Below are 15569 nucleotides of genomic sequence, written 5' to 3' on the forward strand. Positions count from 1 at the left end.
GATGCATAGGGCCTATAGCATACTGCCACAAACACCAAACTACCAAAACCCACTCAAGATGAACTAAATATCCCAAATAGTCCTGTAACAACTAAGGAATTCTTGTTTCAAAGCCTTCAGAAATGAAAATCTCCAGGCCCAGATGGTTTCACTGGTGAATTCTGTGAAACATTTAAAGAAGAAATAGCACCAATTCTACATAATCTCTTCCAGAAAAATAGAAGGGAGAGAAAATGTAAAGCCAATTCAGTGGAAAAGTGAATGTCTTTTCCACAAACAGCGTTGAAACTGTTGGACATCCATTTGCAAAATAAATGAACCTCAACTGAAACCTCACATCTTACACAAAAATTAACTCAAAATAAATCAGATTTAAATGTAAAGCATAAAACCATAAAACTTTCAGGACACTTAGGATGAAAGCTTAGTCAAAGAGTTCTTAGACACCAAAAGCACAAACCCCACGGCATGCCTGGGTGGCTCAGTCAGTTAAGTGTCCGACTTTGGGTCAGGTCATGATCTCATGGTTCGTAAGTTCAAACCTTGCATTTCCCTTTCTGCTGTCAGCACAGAGCCTGCTTTGGATCCTCTCTTCTGTCTCTGCCTCTCCCCTGCTCATGCTGTCTGTGTCTCCCAAAAATAAGTAAACATTTAAAAAAACACATAAACATAAACCCAAGGAGAAAATATTGATAAATTTGACTTCATTAGAATTTAAAACTTTTGCTCACAAAAGATAATGTTAAGAAGATGAATAGACAAGCTACAGTCTAGGAGAAAATATTTGGGAAATACATGCCCAATAAAGAAGTCCACATAAAGAATATATAGAGAACTCTTAAAACCCTTTAGTGAGCAGATAACCCAGTTAAAAAAAAAAAAAAAAAAAAAGATGGACCAAAGTCTTCACCAGGCACTTTACCAAAGAGAATATACAGATGACAGATTGGCACATGAAAAGGTGTTCAACAGAAGTAAAATCCATTAGGGAACTGTAAATTAGAATCGTAGCGAGATACCCACTATACACCTATTAGAATGGCTAAAATAAAAATACTGAAAATGCCAAGTCTTGCCAAGGATGTGTAGCAACTAGAACTCTCCTACATTGCTGGTGGGAATGCAAAATGGTATAGCCATTCTGGAAGACAGTCCTGTAGTTGCCTATAAGTTAAATAAATTACCATATGACCCAGAAACCCCACTTCTGTGTATTAACCCTAGAGAAGTAAAAAAAGTATATTCACACAAATGTCTGTATGCTAATGTTTATAGCACCTCTATACACAATCATGAAAAACTGGAAATCCAAATGTCCTAAATTGACAGAATATAATATATCCATACAAAAAATACTGTCAGTATAGAAACAAACTATTGGTTCACACAACTTCAATGAGTCTCAAAGACATGATGAATTTAAAAAGCCAGTCTTGGGGCACCTGGGTGGCTCAGTTGGTTGAGTCTGACTCTCGGTTTCAGCTCAGGTCCATGATCTCATTGTAAGTTTCAGCCCGGCACAGGGCTCCACACTGACAGTGCAGAGCCTGCTTGGGATTCTCTCTCTCCCTCTCTCTTTGCCTCTCCCCAGTTTGTTCTCTCTCTCTCTCTCTCTCTCTCTCTCTCTGTCTGTCTCAAAATAAATAAACTAAAAAAAAAAAAAAAGCCAATCTTAAAAGGTCATTTATTGTATGATTCCATTTAAGTGAAATTTTCAAATTGAGAAAACTGTAGTGATAGAAAAAATAATCAGTCATTGTCCAGAGTTACCAGTGGGAGGAAGGTTTGACTACAAAGGGGTAACACCAAGGAGGTTTTGAGGGTAATGGAACTTTTCTGTATACTGAGTGTGGTTGTGGCTTCATTGAATCTATACACATATTAAAATTCAAAGAACTGTACACCAAAAAAAGACAATTTTCTGTGTCATAATTTAAAGAATAAAAAATTTTTAAAAACGGATGTTGCATGTTATCTACTCCTTTCCTCATCTAGGAATATGATAATACATGGGTGCCTGGGTCGGTTGGGCATCCAACTCTTGATCTCAGCTTGGGTCTTGATTTCAGGGTTGTGAGTTCAGGCCCTGAGTTGGGCTCCATGCTGGGTGTGGAGCTTACTTCTGAAAAAAAAAATGATAATATCATTTTTCTTTTTTTCTATTAACATAGTGAATAGTATTAACAAATGTCCTTATGTAGAATCATCATTCAATATATTTTTGGAAGTTTTACCACCCCAGTCTGATAAGATTTTTTAAAATCTGAGGTATCTCATAGGATAGAAACTTCAGGCAGTTTGGAAATGAAAATATTCAGATTCATTTCTTGAGGTTGTCTCGGAAAGACAAGACTCGTGTTTGTTCTGAAAAGTGCGTTTAAAGTCAGTTGTATTATTATTGTGAATGTTTGCCTTAAGTGTCACTTATATTTCAGGTTTATTGCCACTAGATGCTTTGGAGTATAGCTGGTTAGGTATAAATAAGGTGCTGAATTCTTTTATATCTAGGAGGTATTATGATCTACTGGAAAGAGCAGGGACGTTTTGGCGCGATGGACTGATTTCACATCCAGACTCTGCCATTTTTCAATGATTTTCTCATTTGTTACCTGGTTTTGGAACTAACAGTGATTCCTTTAGCACGGAGAAGGGGTCCTCCGACTAGAATGAGAAGTGGCCAGATGTGAGAGATGGGTTTTAATATTACTAACTCGGGATTGTTGTAAAGATTATGTGTGGCGCTCATGCTTACTCAGTACAGTGCTCTTTATTTACAGTCCTGAAAGTTGTGTGCAAAACTTTCAGTGAACCTGAGATTCTTCCTAATCTGTTCATTCATGGAGATAATATTTAAATGTCCAGGAGATGAAAGTGTTTGCTTTAAATAATCGTACATATGTGGTTAGAACAGAAAGTAGGCGTGATTGGAATACGTTCAAGATTCTATCTAATTTACACACGACTACATTCCAACTTACACCCACACAAAATAAACTTTTAAATCTTTTGCCTAGCCTGTGAGCCTTACAGATCTTTCAGAAGATAAATGTTAAAGACTCACCTAGAAGTTAAGAGTGTTTGTAAAAGGTTTACTTGGGGGGGGGGGGGGAGTTTTTGAAATGAAAAGTGGCTTTTTTCCTCAGATACACCAATTGCTATGACTGGAGTTCCTCATCAAATTAGTAAACTGGAAGATTCTTTCTTTCCCCTTGTAAGGACAATAGGTTTTGTAGAAATAAGTGATACTCGATACTTGTTCAAGTTTAGTATTTCCAAACTAACAATACTTTTAAACCCCTGTAAAGTCTACCTTTGTTCCTCAGAGTGTGTAAAATGGTTCGTACACTTAACCTGAGAACTCAAGAGAGGAAGCGCTTCTGTCATAGGTCAGGTTTTCAACCCAGTAGCAAAAAATCGTAAATTATGGCTCCTATCTGGATTTCAAAGTCCTAGATCTCTCACCTCTTTAAATAGTGAAATTCCCTTACAGAGAACAACATTTCGCCGCCTGCTCTTCAGCCTCCGGGTCTCCGGGTCTCACCTGTGGCCACTCCTCACTCTCTCCAGTAGGACCCCCTTGCTGTGCTGAAAGAACCACTGTTTGCTCTGAACCAGATGTTTCCCCCCAGGGCTCATGCTTTAAATCGGTAAGGCAATATTTCCTGCCCTTTGTCTTCTTCTTCATTTTCATACTTCTGCTCTTTATCATAATGTTGTTTTGGTGTTTCTGGTTCTTGAGGATACACCACTGTCAGCTCAAGCTTCTGCTGTGAGTTTCAACAGCTGTGACATGTCTAAACCGCATGATCTTGAAAGTGTTGGCACTCGTGAAAAATAAAGAGGAGCCAAATTAATAAAACAAAACATTTCAAAGGGTTCCTATGGTTACCTCCCGAAACCAGGAAGTACGTTGGGTTGCGTTGGCTGGTGCAGCCTGCAGTAGCTTCTTCTGTGCTTCTGCATCGTTTGTGTGCGCGCCGTGTAATATGTGCTTGAGGATTGGAGCGGCTGATGATTGCAATCACATCACGAAAGGTGTGCCTTTTTGCCTGTAAAATCCATTCTTAAATGGGTTATTGTGTTTGAAGTGATATATTACAATCTTTAGAGATAAAATATGAATACAGTACAAGGGGTGTGGGAACCAAGGTGCAAAATGGTATGTTTTATGTAGAGGAGTAATGAGAAAATAATGAGTATGCATTCTAATAAGGGTAAAGTCACTACAGAAGATTGAAAAGACTTCCTTTTATTGCAAGTTGAGCCTGTGCAGAGTTGGACTCAGGCAGTAATAAAGTGGTGCTATGTTCCTTTGCATCTGATTTTATGAGACCTTTATGTGTCAGTGTGACTTTCCTCTTTATGTATTCATATTTTAGTTTTAATATATTTGCTTAGAGTTTGATTTTTTTTTTTAATGAGGTAAAGCTTCAGGGTATAAATGTAAATGCTACTATATAGCCCCTGAGTTATGAGCGGCAGGGGAAGAGTCAGGAAGAGAGGAATATATTCTGAAGTGATCAGCTTGCCATTTAAAAAGGAAATACTTTTTATCTCCATATATATATATAGTGACTTTTTTTCGTGAGTGATTTACCTATACCTAACCTTTTCTATTCTTTATCTTTTCCTTTAGACTTTCTAATAGCTCTACCTGTATTTTTCCTACTTTGCTATTTGCTTGCCTTGGTTTTGTTTGTGGTTTTGTGGTTTTTTTTTTTTTTTGGCATTCAGAAATTTAAAGATTCTTATGTAGCTAAATATGTGAATATTTTCCTTTGATATTTCTCCCTTTAGTACCCTAAGATTACATATACAGTTATATTTTTATTCACTAATTCCACAGGTTTTTTACAGTCAACTTTTTAATCTATTTGAAATTTATCTTGATGGAAAACCATAGTTCTCATCCATGGCTATGCCGTAGAATTACATGAGAAAAAGAAAAAAAAAAAAACCTCACGCTTAGATCCCATTACAGAAAAACTCATTTAGAATCTCTGAGGAGAGAGTCTGGCCATTGCATTGTTTTAGAATTTCTGCATGTGATTTGTGAGGTGCAACCAGAGTCAGGAATCGCTGTGTAAAGAGTCATGTATGCATCCAATGTTCCGTTTGCTCAAATTGTTCCAATCCACCGCTCAAAGATGTTTTGGAAGCACACACATGCCAATACCCTGATTCCAAGTTTACATTAATGTATACAGTACTATGTAAAAGACTAAATAATACATTCACATCTCAATGGTAATTATCTAAGAGGTGTGAGACTTAAATTTTCTTATTTATCTTTTTCTGCAATTCCCAAATTCTCTATAAGAAGCATGTATTATCCTTTAATATGAGAAAAAAAATTAGTTGCAAAGGAACCTTAATTTTTTTAAAAAGTTTAATTTTTAGTCATTATTTTTTAAATAGTGCATAGAAAAGTATCCTTATAAATGTGATAGAATCATTAGAGCAAGTCTATCGTTTGCAAAGGTGTCTTATTAGATGAAGACATACGCACTGGTTTGCTAAGTTTGCCGCTTATATTTTTATAAATAAATAGACATTTATCTATTTTATATACATATACTGATTTGAATTTTAACTGACTTTATTAAATATTTTATTTGCCTTATCTCTGAGAATAAAATACTGTTTGGGGAAAATTGATAAAAAGAATCTATATACTTCAGTTTTTATTGCTTTGGTCAATGAGAGAATCATAACAGCCAGTATGGTTTTATCTTAGCTTGTGTTAGCCCATGTCCTTACTTTGCATAGGGAATTCATTTTAGTAATAAGATCGTAAATTCATATTGGATTTCTAAAGACATTAAAGACTAAGAACTTTAGACAATGGTCAGTCCATGTTCCTGTTTATAATTGACAAGACTTTTTTTTTTTTTCAACGTTTTTTATTTATTTTTGGGACAGAGAGAGACAGAGCTTGAATGGGGGAGGGGCAGAGAGAGAGGGAGACACAGAATCAGAAACAGGCTCCAGGCTCCGAGCCATCAGCCCAGAGCCCGATGCGGGGCTCGAACTCCCGGACCGCGAGATCGTGACCTGGCTGAAGTCGGACGCTTAACCGACTGCGCCACCCAGGCGCCCCTTGACAAGACTTTTTGAAGATCATTTATTTCATCAGAGCCTTACAATAATTCCTGTATTTGGTTGGCAGGATTTTACTGTATTTAACTGAATTTAAGATTCCATTGCTTTGAAGACTCACCATTAATTTAACTAAGAAAGAAAAAGTGTGGCTAGTCACATTATGGTACAATGTTTTTCAAACACACTATTTTTTTTTTTTTCAACGTTTCTTTATTTTTGGGACAGAGAGAGACAGAGCATGAACGGGGGAGGGGCAGAGAGAGAGGGAGACACAGAATCGGAAATAGGCTCCAGGCTCCGAGCCATCAGCCCAGAGCCCGACGTGGGGCTCGAACTCACGGACCGTGAGATCGTGACCTGGCCGAAGTCGGACGCTTAACCGACTGCGCCACCCAGGCGCCCCTCAAACACACTATTAACGCATCCAATTTCAAGATCGTAAAACTTGAAAAATATATTCATCTTAGTATCAATGAAATATAGGTGTTATTTTTTTTGTAAAGTTTATTTATTTTGAGAGAGGAAGAAAGAGCAAAACAGAGAAGGGGAAGAAAGAGAGGGAGAGAGAGGATCCCAAGCAGGCTCATGCTGCAATGTGGAGCCTGACACGGGGCTCGATCCCACAAACTGGGAGATCATGACCTGAGCCGAAATCATGAGTCAGACCCTTAACCCACTGAGCCACCCAGATGCCCAGATGTTATTCTTTTAAATGAGAATACAGAAAGAGGAGGAAATTTTCTTGTCCAATACATGCAGGATTTGAATTTAATATCCAGATTGTTCTACACACTATAGTAAAGTTGTAGATATTATAATTGAGATTAGTGAAGAAAGGCTTTATACGATAATTTAGTCCAATTGATAAAGGTACTATGGTGGGGGATGAACTTTATACGTGACTTATCAGAGGCCATGTCTTCCTACCAATCTGAGTAACATTCGAATTGCCTGTTTGGAGACATTTGTTTTTGTCATATTAAATGTAATGTAGCCAGCAAGAGTTCTTCTGCCAAAGCACTGAGATTGGTTAAATGATGTCAGCAACTACTTTGCCATAGGTCTGGCACCTTCCCCAAATGCTCGAGTGGAGGGAGGATATATGAGATATTTTATCCTGAATACTTGATTTGTTAGAACTGAGTACAGTGGCAATTATATTGCTTAGTCACATCTGAAAATCGTATATTTGAAAAGGAGTCATAGAGATTCTCTTAAAACAATCCCTTCAGTTTATGGAAAAGGAACCGAGAGCCTCTGGGGGTAGATAATTTGCTGCAGATCACGTGGTCACAGAGCAGCAGAGCCCAGATGGAAGCTAGACCCCTGGATCCTAGTCTCGTGCCCTTTCTGCTATTTCATATTCCTGACATTCAGGGACATGAGGAAGATTAGAGTTATTAAGTAATTTTAAGAGGACTGAATTTATAAACTGTGTGGTTATTTTGGCTTATGTGTTTTTGGATGTTTGCCTCACCTTCTTTGGGAAAAATCTGAAAAGAAACTAGCATTGACGACTTATTCACCACTTAGAGTCCAAGGAGAGACCAAGTCCATGTTATTTAATGTAATCCTCTCAACAACCTTGAGAGGAAATGAGTTCAAATAGATTAAGTAATTTCCCAGTGTTACACAGGTAAGTGACAGAATTGAGAGTGTGTCAGGCCCTAAAGCTTATTAGCTGCTAAAATCTACTCCCTTCTTATGATTAAAAAAACTTCGGGGCGCCTGGCTGGTACAGTCAATGGGGCACGCAACTCTTGATCTCAAGGTTGTGAATTTGAGCCCCATGTTGGGTGTAGAGATTACTTAAAAGTAAAATCTTTTTAAAAATAAAATAAAATAAAATAGAACTATCTTCAAGTGAGGTATTCTGTACTACATAGAAGACGAACATCCTGGGGCACCTGGGCGCTTAGTCGGTTAAGTGTCCTACTTCAGCTCAGGTCATGATCTCGCAGTTCATGAGTTCAAGCCCCGCGTCAGGCTCTGTTCTGACAGCTCAGAGCCTGGAGCCTGCTTTGGAATCTGTGTCTCCCTCTCTCTGCTCCTCCCCTGCTTGTGCTCTGTCTCTCTCTGTCTCTCAAAAATGAATAAACGTTAAAAAGAAGAAGACAAACATCCCGGGCCTCTCATGTTTGCAAGAGATAGTTCGACAGACTTGCCAAAAATTTCAAAGCCCCTTTGGGAGAGAAGTAGGAGGGGACACACTTGGTGAGAGGGATCTTTCACTGATGATTTTGTGCTGTGCTTGTGGGGAAGGGGAGGAAAAGGCATTCAATTTTCCTAGGTCACTATATGTCTGATTTTTATTCATAGCATTGACTATTCTCATCAACCAGATTATCATTCATTTTTATTAAATATTATCCTTTCCTTGAGATACGTTTAAAAAATTAGATTCTTTTCTTACCTTTTGTTATTGTGTTTTTAGGTTTCATATTTATTCATCCCATTATTAACAAGTGTAGCTTTTCAGCATTTTAAAAATCTCTTTACAAATATTTGGCCTTGTATTCCATAAAGATGTCCTGTGTCAGAGCTAGAAAATGCTCCCTTTAGCAATAGTATGTTAGCAATGCCATGTGGCTCTCTCATCACAGTTTCTTTCTTTTTTTTTTTTTTGGTATCTTTTAATTCTAAAAATTCTAAAATTGGGGCACCTGGGTGGCTCAGTTGGTAAGCGCCCAACTCTTGATTTCAGCTCGGGTCATGGTCTCACAGTTCATGGGTTCGAGCTCTGCGTCAGGCTCTGTGCACATGGTGTGTGTTCTGCTTGGGATTCTCTCTTTCTTTTCTCTCTAAGGCCTCTCCACTGATATCTCCCTTTCTCTCTCTCTCTCTCTCAAAAATAAATAAACTTAAAAATAAAAAAAAATTAAAAACTCTAAACTTTGAGTCAATGTTTGTTCTGTTCACACACATCCTTGAATGATTCTGTGTACAAATGTCAATGTGGGATATAAGGCTGCTAATCTATTTAAACAGACTTGGCAAGACCCTCAGGATAAAGAAGGATTGCATTGGTTATTGTTTTGTTGGCCAAAAGAACTATTTTGGAATTGTTCACTTAATAAAATTGACTTTTAAAAAAAAATTATATTTATTAGTGTTAAACAGCATATAACTTTAAAGATATAGAAAGAATAATCTTGAAAAAGAGGAACAAAGTTGGATTCAGAGGACTTGATTTTAAGACCTTCTATAAAGCCACCTTAATCGAGATGATATGGTTTTGATATAAAGATAGATCACTGGATGCCAGATAGAGTCTAGAAATTGGCCCACACTTATGTAGTCAATTGCTTTATAACAAAATACCAAGGCAGTTAAATGAGGAAAGAAAAATCTTTGCAACAAATTCTACTAAAACAACTGCACAAATATGTGAAAAAACAATGAACTAATGAACCTTGACTCCTATCTCATACCACACCCAAAAAGTTAATTTGAGAGGAATAATAGGCCCAAAATAGAAAAGCTAAAACTACAAAACTTTTGCAAGAAAACTTTGTGACCTTTGGGTAGGCAAAAACATTTCTTAAGACACAAAAAGCACCAAGCGTCAAAAACAGTTGATAAAATGGGCTCAAAATCAAAACTTACGCTTTCCAAAAGACACCATGAAGAAAACAAATGGCAAGCCGCAGACTGAAAATATTCACAGTACATCTGTCCCTAAAAGGACTTTCTCCAGAGTAAATCAAGGAGCCCTACAAATAAATAAGAAAAAAACACAACCTGATTTCTAAAAGTGGGCACACGGGGCGCCTGCGTGGCGCAGTCAGTTAAGCGTCCGACTTCAGCCAGGTCACGATCTCGCGGTCCGTGAGTTCGAGCCCCGCCTCAGGCTCTGGGCTGATGGCTCAGAGCCTGGAGCCTGTTTCCGATTCTGTGTCTCCCTCTCTCTCTGCCCCTCCCCCGTTCATGCTCTGTCTCTCTCTGTCCCAAAAATAAACGTTGAAAAAAAATAATAATAAAAAAATAAAAGTGGGCACAAATCTTGAACTGATGTGACAGCAAAAAGCTATATGAATGATGAATAAACACATGGGAAGATGCTCCACAGCATTAGCTCTCAGGGAGATACAAATCCCACCAAACACCACTTCACATCCAGCAGAATGACAGAAATTAGTAAGACTGACAGCTCCCAGGTGGAGAGAACGTGTCACAGCTCCGACTCACATACATTGTTGTGGGGAGTGCAGACTGACCCAACCACTCTGGAAAGTTCATTGGCAGTGTCTTATACAGTTAAACCATTGATCCTGAGATCCAGCAATTCCACTCATAGGCCTTTATCTTAGAAAAAAGCCCATATGTCATTAAGACATTTGACTTGAATAAGAATGTTCATAGCAGCTTCATTCATAATAGCCAAAAGCTGGGGGGAAAAACATGAATAGGGGAATGAATAAATAAATTGTGGGATATTCATATGATGGAATATTACTCAGCAATGAAAAGCAACAAACTATTGATAGACATAGCAACATAGATGAATCACAAAAATATTATGTTAAGCAAAAGAAGCCATACATGGAGTATCCTCACATTCATATCAAGTTTTAGAATGGGTAAAACTGATCTATGGCCATGGAAACATGGTCAGCGAGAATTGATTAGAAGCGGACATAAGAGAACTTTCTGGTTGCTAGAAATCATCTTATCTTGACTGGGATGTTGTGACATAGATATACACATTTATCATAATTCACCAAGTTGCACACTTAAATGTACACACATTTTACTGTATGTAAATTTCACCTAAAGAGTATTTTTAAAAGATTGCATTGTATTCATAGCTATGAAGGTAGCGAACAAAGTTGTTTCACATAAGATGGGGGCATAAGTCAGTAGACACAAGGTATACAAGCAAAATCATGTTGGATTGCCGTTGAATATGACCAACCAGGGGAGTGGGTTTTCAGTAAGTATCTGTTGAGTCATAACCATTTATCTAAAGTTTGTCAGCAAGAACAATGACCTCCTTCCTACTGGCCATGTGCACGTATGGAGAAAAGGATCCATGTTATTTTTTTAATCAGAAATTCCTTTTTTAATATATTCCATTTCAAAACTAAATACATAGGAAAATTAGATGAGTTTAAGGGAAGAAAAATGTTAAGTATAATCAAGAAAAGAATATTCCGAACACAAAATAAAACTCTATGTCCATACCACCGTTAATACATTTGTATGTATTCTCAAAAGATTTTCCCCTCTATTGTCAAACATAATCTAAATATCACACCACACACATACGAAGCGGGATACTACCATAATAATATTTCATCATGTTTAGGATATACTAATTTTTAGCATCAGTTACAATACTTGAACGTTATTCCATTGTATAAACATGCCACCACTTATTTAGCCAATTTCTGGACATTTGGTTGAAACAATTGGATTTTCTTCAGTTTTCCATTGTTATGAAAATGCTAAATTATTCCTTCAGGATTTGTAAAGGCAAGCAGCCCTTTCCGGAGAATGTGGAATAAAGAAAATGCATCTTCACCAAATGTTCTGCTATACTGGGTCGCACCTGTTTTATTGGCGCCCTGTCTGGCACAGGGCAGGCACTCAGTTTATATGATGACATACAAGAGGGAGAGAATGAGTTTCTATGATAATGGTCTTTCCCATTTGTGGGTGAAGTTCTATGCTTCTTATCCGGATCTGCGTATTTTAATGCCCAAATTAATTGTCTTCCTTTCCAATGCATAGCACAAATTTAACAATATTCCTGCTTTTCAGTCTTTAGTTTGCTTTTATTATCTTCCTGCCTGCAGTGTTTCTATGATTTGTCTTACAGCAATATTCATTAGTGGTCTTAACTCATTGCACCTTTTAAACTTTACATGGCACATTGCACAATGCCAAATGCAGGCGGAAGTTTCACAGATAATATTTTATTATGATAGTGGGTTCTACTCTTTTTTGCATTTGTGAATTTTTACTTACTGCCTGTTGTGTACCAAGCAGTGTGTTAGAAGAGGTAGAGATAGGAAGGAATGGCAAAGGAGACAGAGGCTCTGTCCTCAAATTTTACAGATAAAGGATAGGCATGGAAGGGTGTCTGGTTGGCTCGGTCGGAAAAACATGCGAGTCTTGATCTCAGGGTTGTGAGTTTGAAAGAAGAGATTACTTAAAAAATAAAAAACAATGAAAAAAACAAAAACCAAAATAAATAAAAACCAACAACAGAAAAGGGTAGGCATGGAATCCAATAATGATGTTATGCCAAGGTAAAAGTGAAGTAATTATGCACAAAATCTGATAGAAAGACTGTAGAGGAAAACAACTCCAGTTTGGGATAGGGGGTAGAGAGGGCTTCATTGAGGAAATGAAGGATAAGGGGAAGATTTCAGGATCTTGAAGACTGGGGGAGGTTTTCCAGGTAGCCCATGAAAGGAAGGATGTTTCAGGCAAAGTGAATGGGTCTGTGCAAAGCGCAGAGGCTTGAATGAGCGTTCATGGAGAAATACAGTCATTTGGTAAGACCAGAGAACAAAGTCTAAGTTGGAGAGTGCCAACTTGGATGAGGCTAGCGATGGGGGTAGTAGCCCGATCAGGAAGCATTTTGACTATCAGACTAAGAATACAAGGGTGAGAAATACTGCAGACCTGACCGAAGAGGAATAAAAAATGTATTTTGGAAATAAGATCTATTGTGAACAGTCATAATCAATGAGTGGTAAGGATGACACCCAAGATTTCTGCCTTGCCTCGGGAAACTGGGGAGGTTGATGTATCAGTTTTCTATTGCTGTTTAACAAATTACTACAACCTTAGTAGCTTTAAACCACACACACTTATTATGTCAGTTTCCATGGGTCGAGTGTCCAGGCATGGCTTAGCTGGTCTTCTGTCCAGGTCTTACAAGGCTGTATCAAGGTGGCAGCTGAGCCATGTTCCTTTCTGGAGCCCAAGGTTTTCTTCCAAGCTCATGGGTTGTGGGCAGATTTCAGTCCCTTGCACTTGTAAGACTGAGGTCCCGTTCTCTTGCTACCTGTCAGCTGGGGACTGCTCTTAACTCCTACAGGCCATCTGTAGTTCCTTGCTATGTGGCCCTCTGACAGTCCTTTCCCGACATGGTAGTTTATTGCCTCAGAGCCAGAAGGAGAATCTCTCAACCTTCTATACCCTCTTTTAAAGGGCTCACCTGAGTATATCGGGCCTGCCGAGGTTCATCTCCTTTTTGATCAACTCAAAGTCAACCATTTAGGGACTTTAATTACATCTGCAAAATCCCTTCACCTTTGCCACATAGTGTACCATAACCACGGGAGTGATCCCATGAATATGATCCCACTGGATTCACAGGCCTTATCCAGCACCCAACACCAATGGATGGGTGTTGCCATTAGACCTCTTAGAATTTTGCCTAGAGGTTGCCATGAATTGAAATAGAAAATACGTGAAGAGGGACAATTTTATTGAGATTAAATGTTGTGTTTAGCTTTTAACATATTGAATTTGAAATACCTGTGTGTCATCTGGGTGTAGACTGTTATATTTAGTGACTTTCTATACAATACCTATGGGCTTTGGCACACATTCCACTTCACAAATGCTGCAAAATCATTTTCTGAATAACTGTACCAATCCAGTTGAACCAAAGTAGTAATAGCCTGTATGATAAAAGCATCGTAAAATTTCTTTGGGGCACCTGGGTGGCTTAGTCGGTTAAACATCCAAATTTGGCTCAGGTCATGATCTCATGGCTCACGAGTTCAAGCTCCGCATCAGGCTCTGTGCTGACAGCTCAGAGCCTGGAGCCCACTTTGGATTCTGTAGCCCCCTCTCTCTCTGTCCCTCCCCTGCTCAGTCTCTCTTCCTTGAAAAGTAAATAAATGTTTAAAAAATTTTTTTAATTTCTTTGAATCATCACAATATTAGTATAAAATTTTCATTTTACACAGTTTAATTTTACTTATAGTTTTGCGTATATACACATATCCACACACACCTTGGAATAATATACATTTCCCATATTTGCCTCTTACGTAGTGTGAGATATGCCTATGAAGTATATATATGCACAAACTACTTGTTTTACATATTTCATCAACAGTGTACGTTTATGTCCCAATATTTTCTGTGTTCTCTGGCTTCAGGACAGAAACTGAAACACATTCCTTCTTATGCTTTGAATTCTCAGAAGCAGCATCCTTATAATGATATGTTATTATGAGTGTGATCTCATGTAGTAAAATGTAGTTTATGTGATACCTAATGTTATATAGTTGATGTCCATGAATATTGTTGTATTTTACATTTACAGCATGTGGGTTGGCATTTTACAGGAGTCTGTGTTGCAGCTACACAATGGCCCCACAGCGGTTGAAACAGTTGCCAACTGAGAGTAGGGACTGCCTGAAGCCTTTCAGAGCACTCTTTAACTACAAGAACATCAAACAAGATGGTGGATGGCTTCATTAGCAGCCTGTTTGAATAGCATTTTCTCACTTTGAGATAAAAATGTTCTGAAGAGTTTGTTTAGGTCTGCTAATGAATATTTCATCCCAGATGGAGAAAGCACACAGGGGAAATGCCGCACAAACAACCCTTCCATGAACTCACCCACCCTTTGTGTTCAAGTGGTGTGTATACTGGAGAGAATGGGGCTGCATATTTGAGAGCACCGACTCTTTTCAACATGGTTTTCTTGTTGTTGTTTGGTTTTGTTTACAGCATGAAATTCTAACTTGCAGCCTGAGAGTCTGGTACATATGTAAGAAATTAAATTGGGCCAGTATTTATTTATGAACGTCTAGTTTTAGGAATTTTAAAACCTTCTCCCCCAAAGACTTTTATTAGGTTGGAACTTTACATGGAATATAAAATTAAAAGGTTTACAAATAAGCATGTTTTGCTGTGTCGTGTGTGGATTTTAATTGATGAGTTTTTAAACAAATCTTTGAAGTGTATCAGCCCTTACATGTTCACAAGATCTGGAGGATCAGGCCCCTCATTTGCATTTTGTATTTTCTTTAGCTCAAAATAGATTTGATTAAAAAACAAAATTTGGCACAAGATTAATCCATAATAGGATTTTATTGCTCCTATTTAAAAAAAAAAAACAACAAGCAATGTTATGCTTTGAGGTGTGATTAGCACATAAGTACAGCAGCTACTTTTCAGATATGTCTCATTTCATTTTATTTTGAATTCACCCATTGGATTCCACATTTGTGGGATGGTGTGTTGAAAGTGAACAGTTTCGTTCACTCTCCTCACATCTACCAAGAAATACAAAATTTATTGGCATTTGCTTTAGCCACACTGCAACAAATGAGTCTTCATACTTACTAGATGTGAGGTCTAACTTATTTTAAATGCTAATAGGTGTGTGCCTAAAAGTGAATTCAGTAGATACTTGAATTGTAAGAAATTTAAAGTTACAGTTGAAATGCTAAAATTAAGGTGCCCAACCCTGCCTCAGGAACATATACTAC

The 15569-nt window shown here is 37.9% G+C and overlaps 1 protein-coding gene across 1 annotated transcript in view; it reads left to right on the plus strand.

The window, feature by feature from the left end:
* The window catches only part of GPR180 (G protein-coupled receptor 180), a 41952-nt gene extending 36298 nt beyond the window's left edge, over window positions 1-5654 (plus strand). Inside the window, exon 10 of the transcript XR_006297513.1 lies at window positions 3491-5654. The gene's annotated coding sequence lies outside the window, so the exon portion shown is untranslated. The remainder of the gene's footprint in view (window positions 1-3490) is intronic.
* The last annotated feature ends 9915 nt before the right edge of the window (window positions 5655-15569 follow it).

The sequence above is a fragment of the Prionailurus bengalensis genome, chromosome A1, assembly GCF_016509475.1.
Source record: "Prionailurus bengalensis isolate Pbe53 chromosome A1, Fcat_Pben_1.1_paternal_pri, whole genome shotgun sequence".
Lineage (NCBI taxonomy): Eukaryota > Metazoa > Chordata > Mammalia > Carnivora > Felidae > Prionailurus > Prionailurus bengalensis.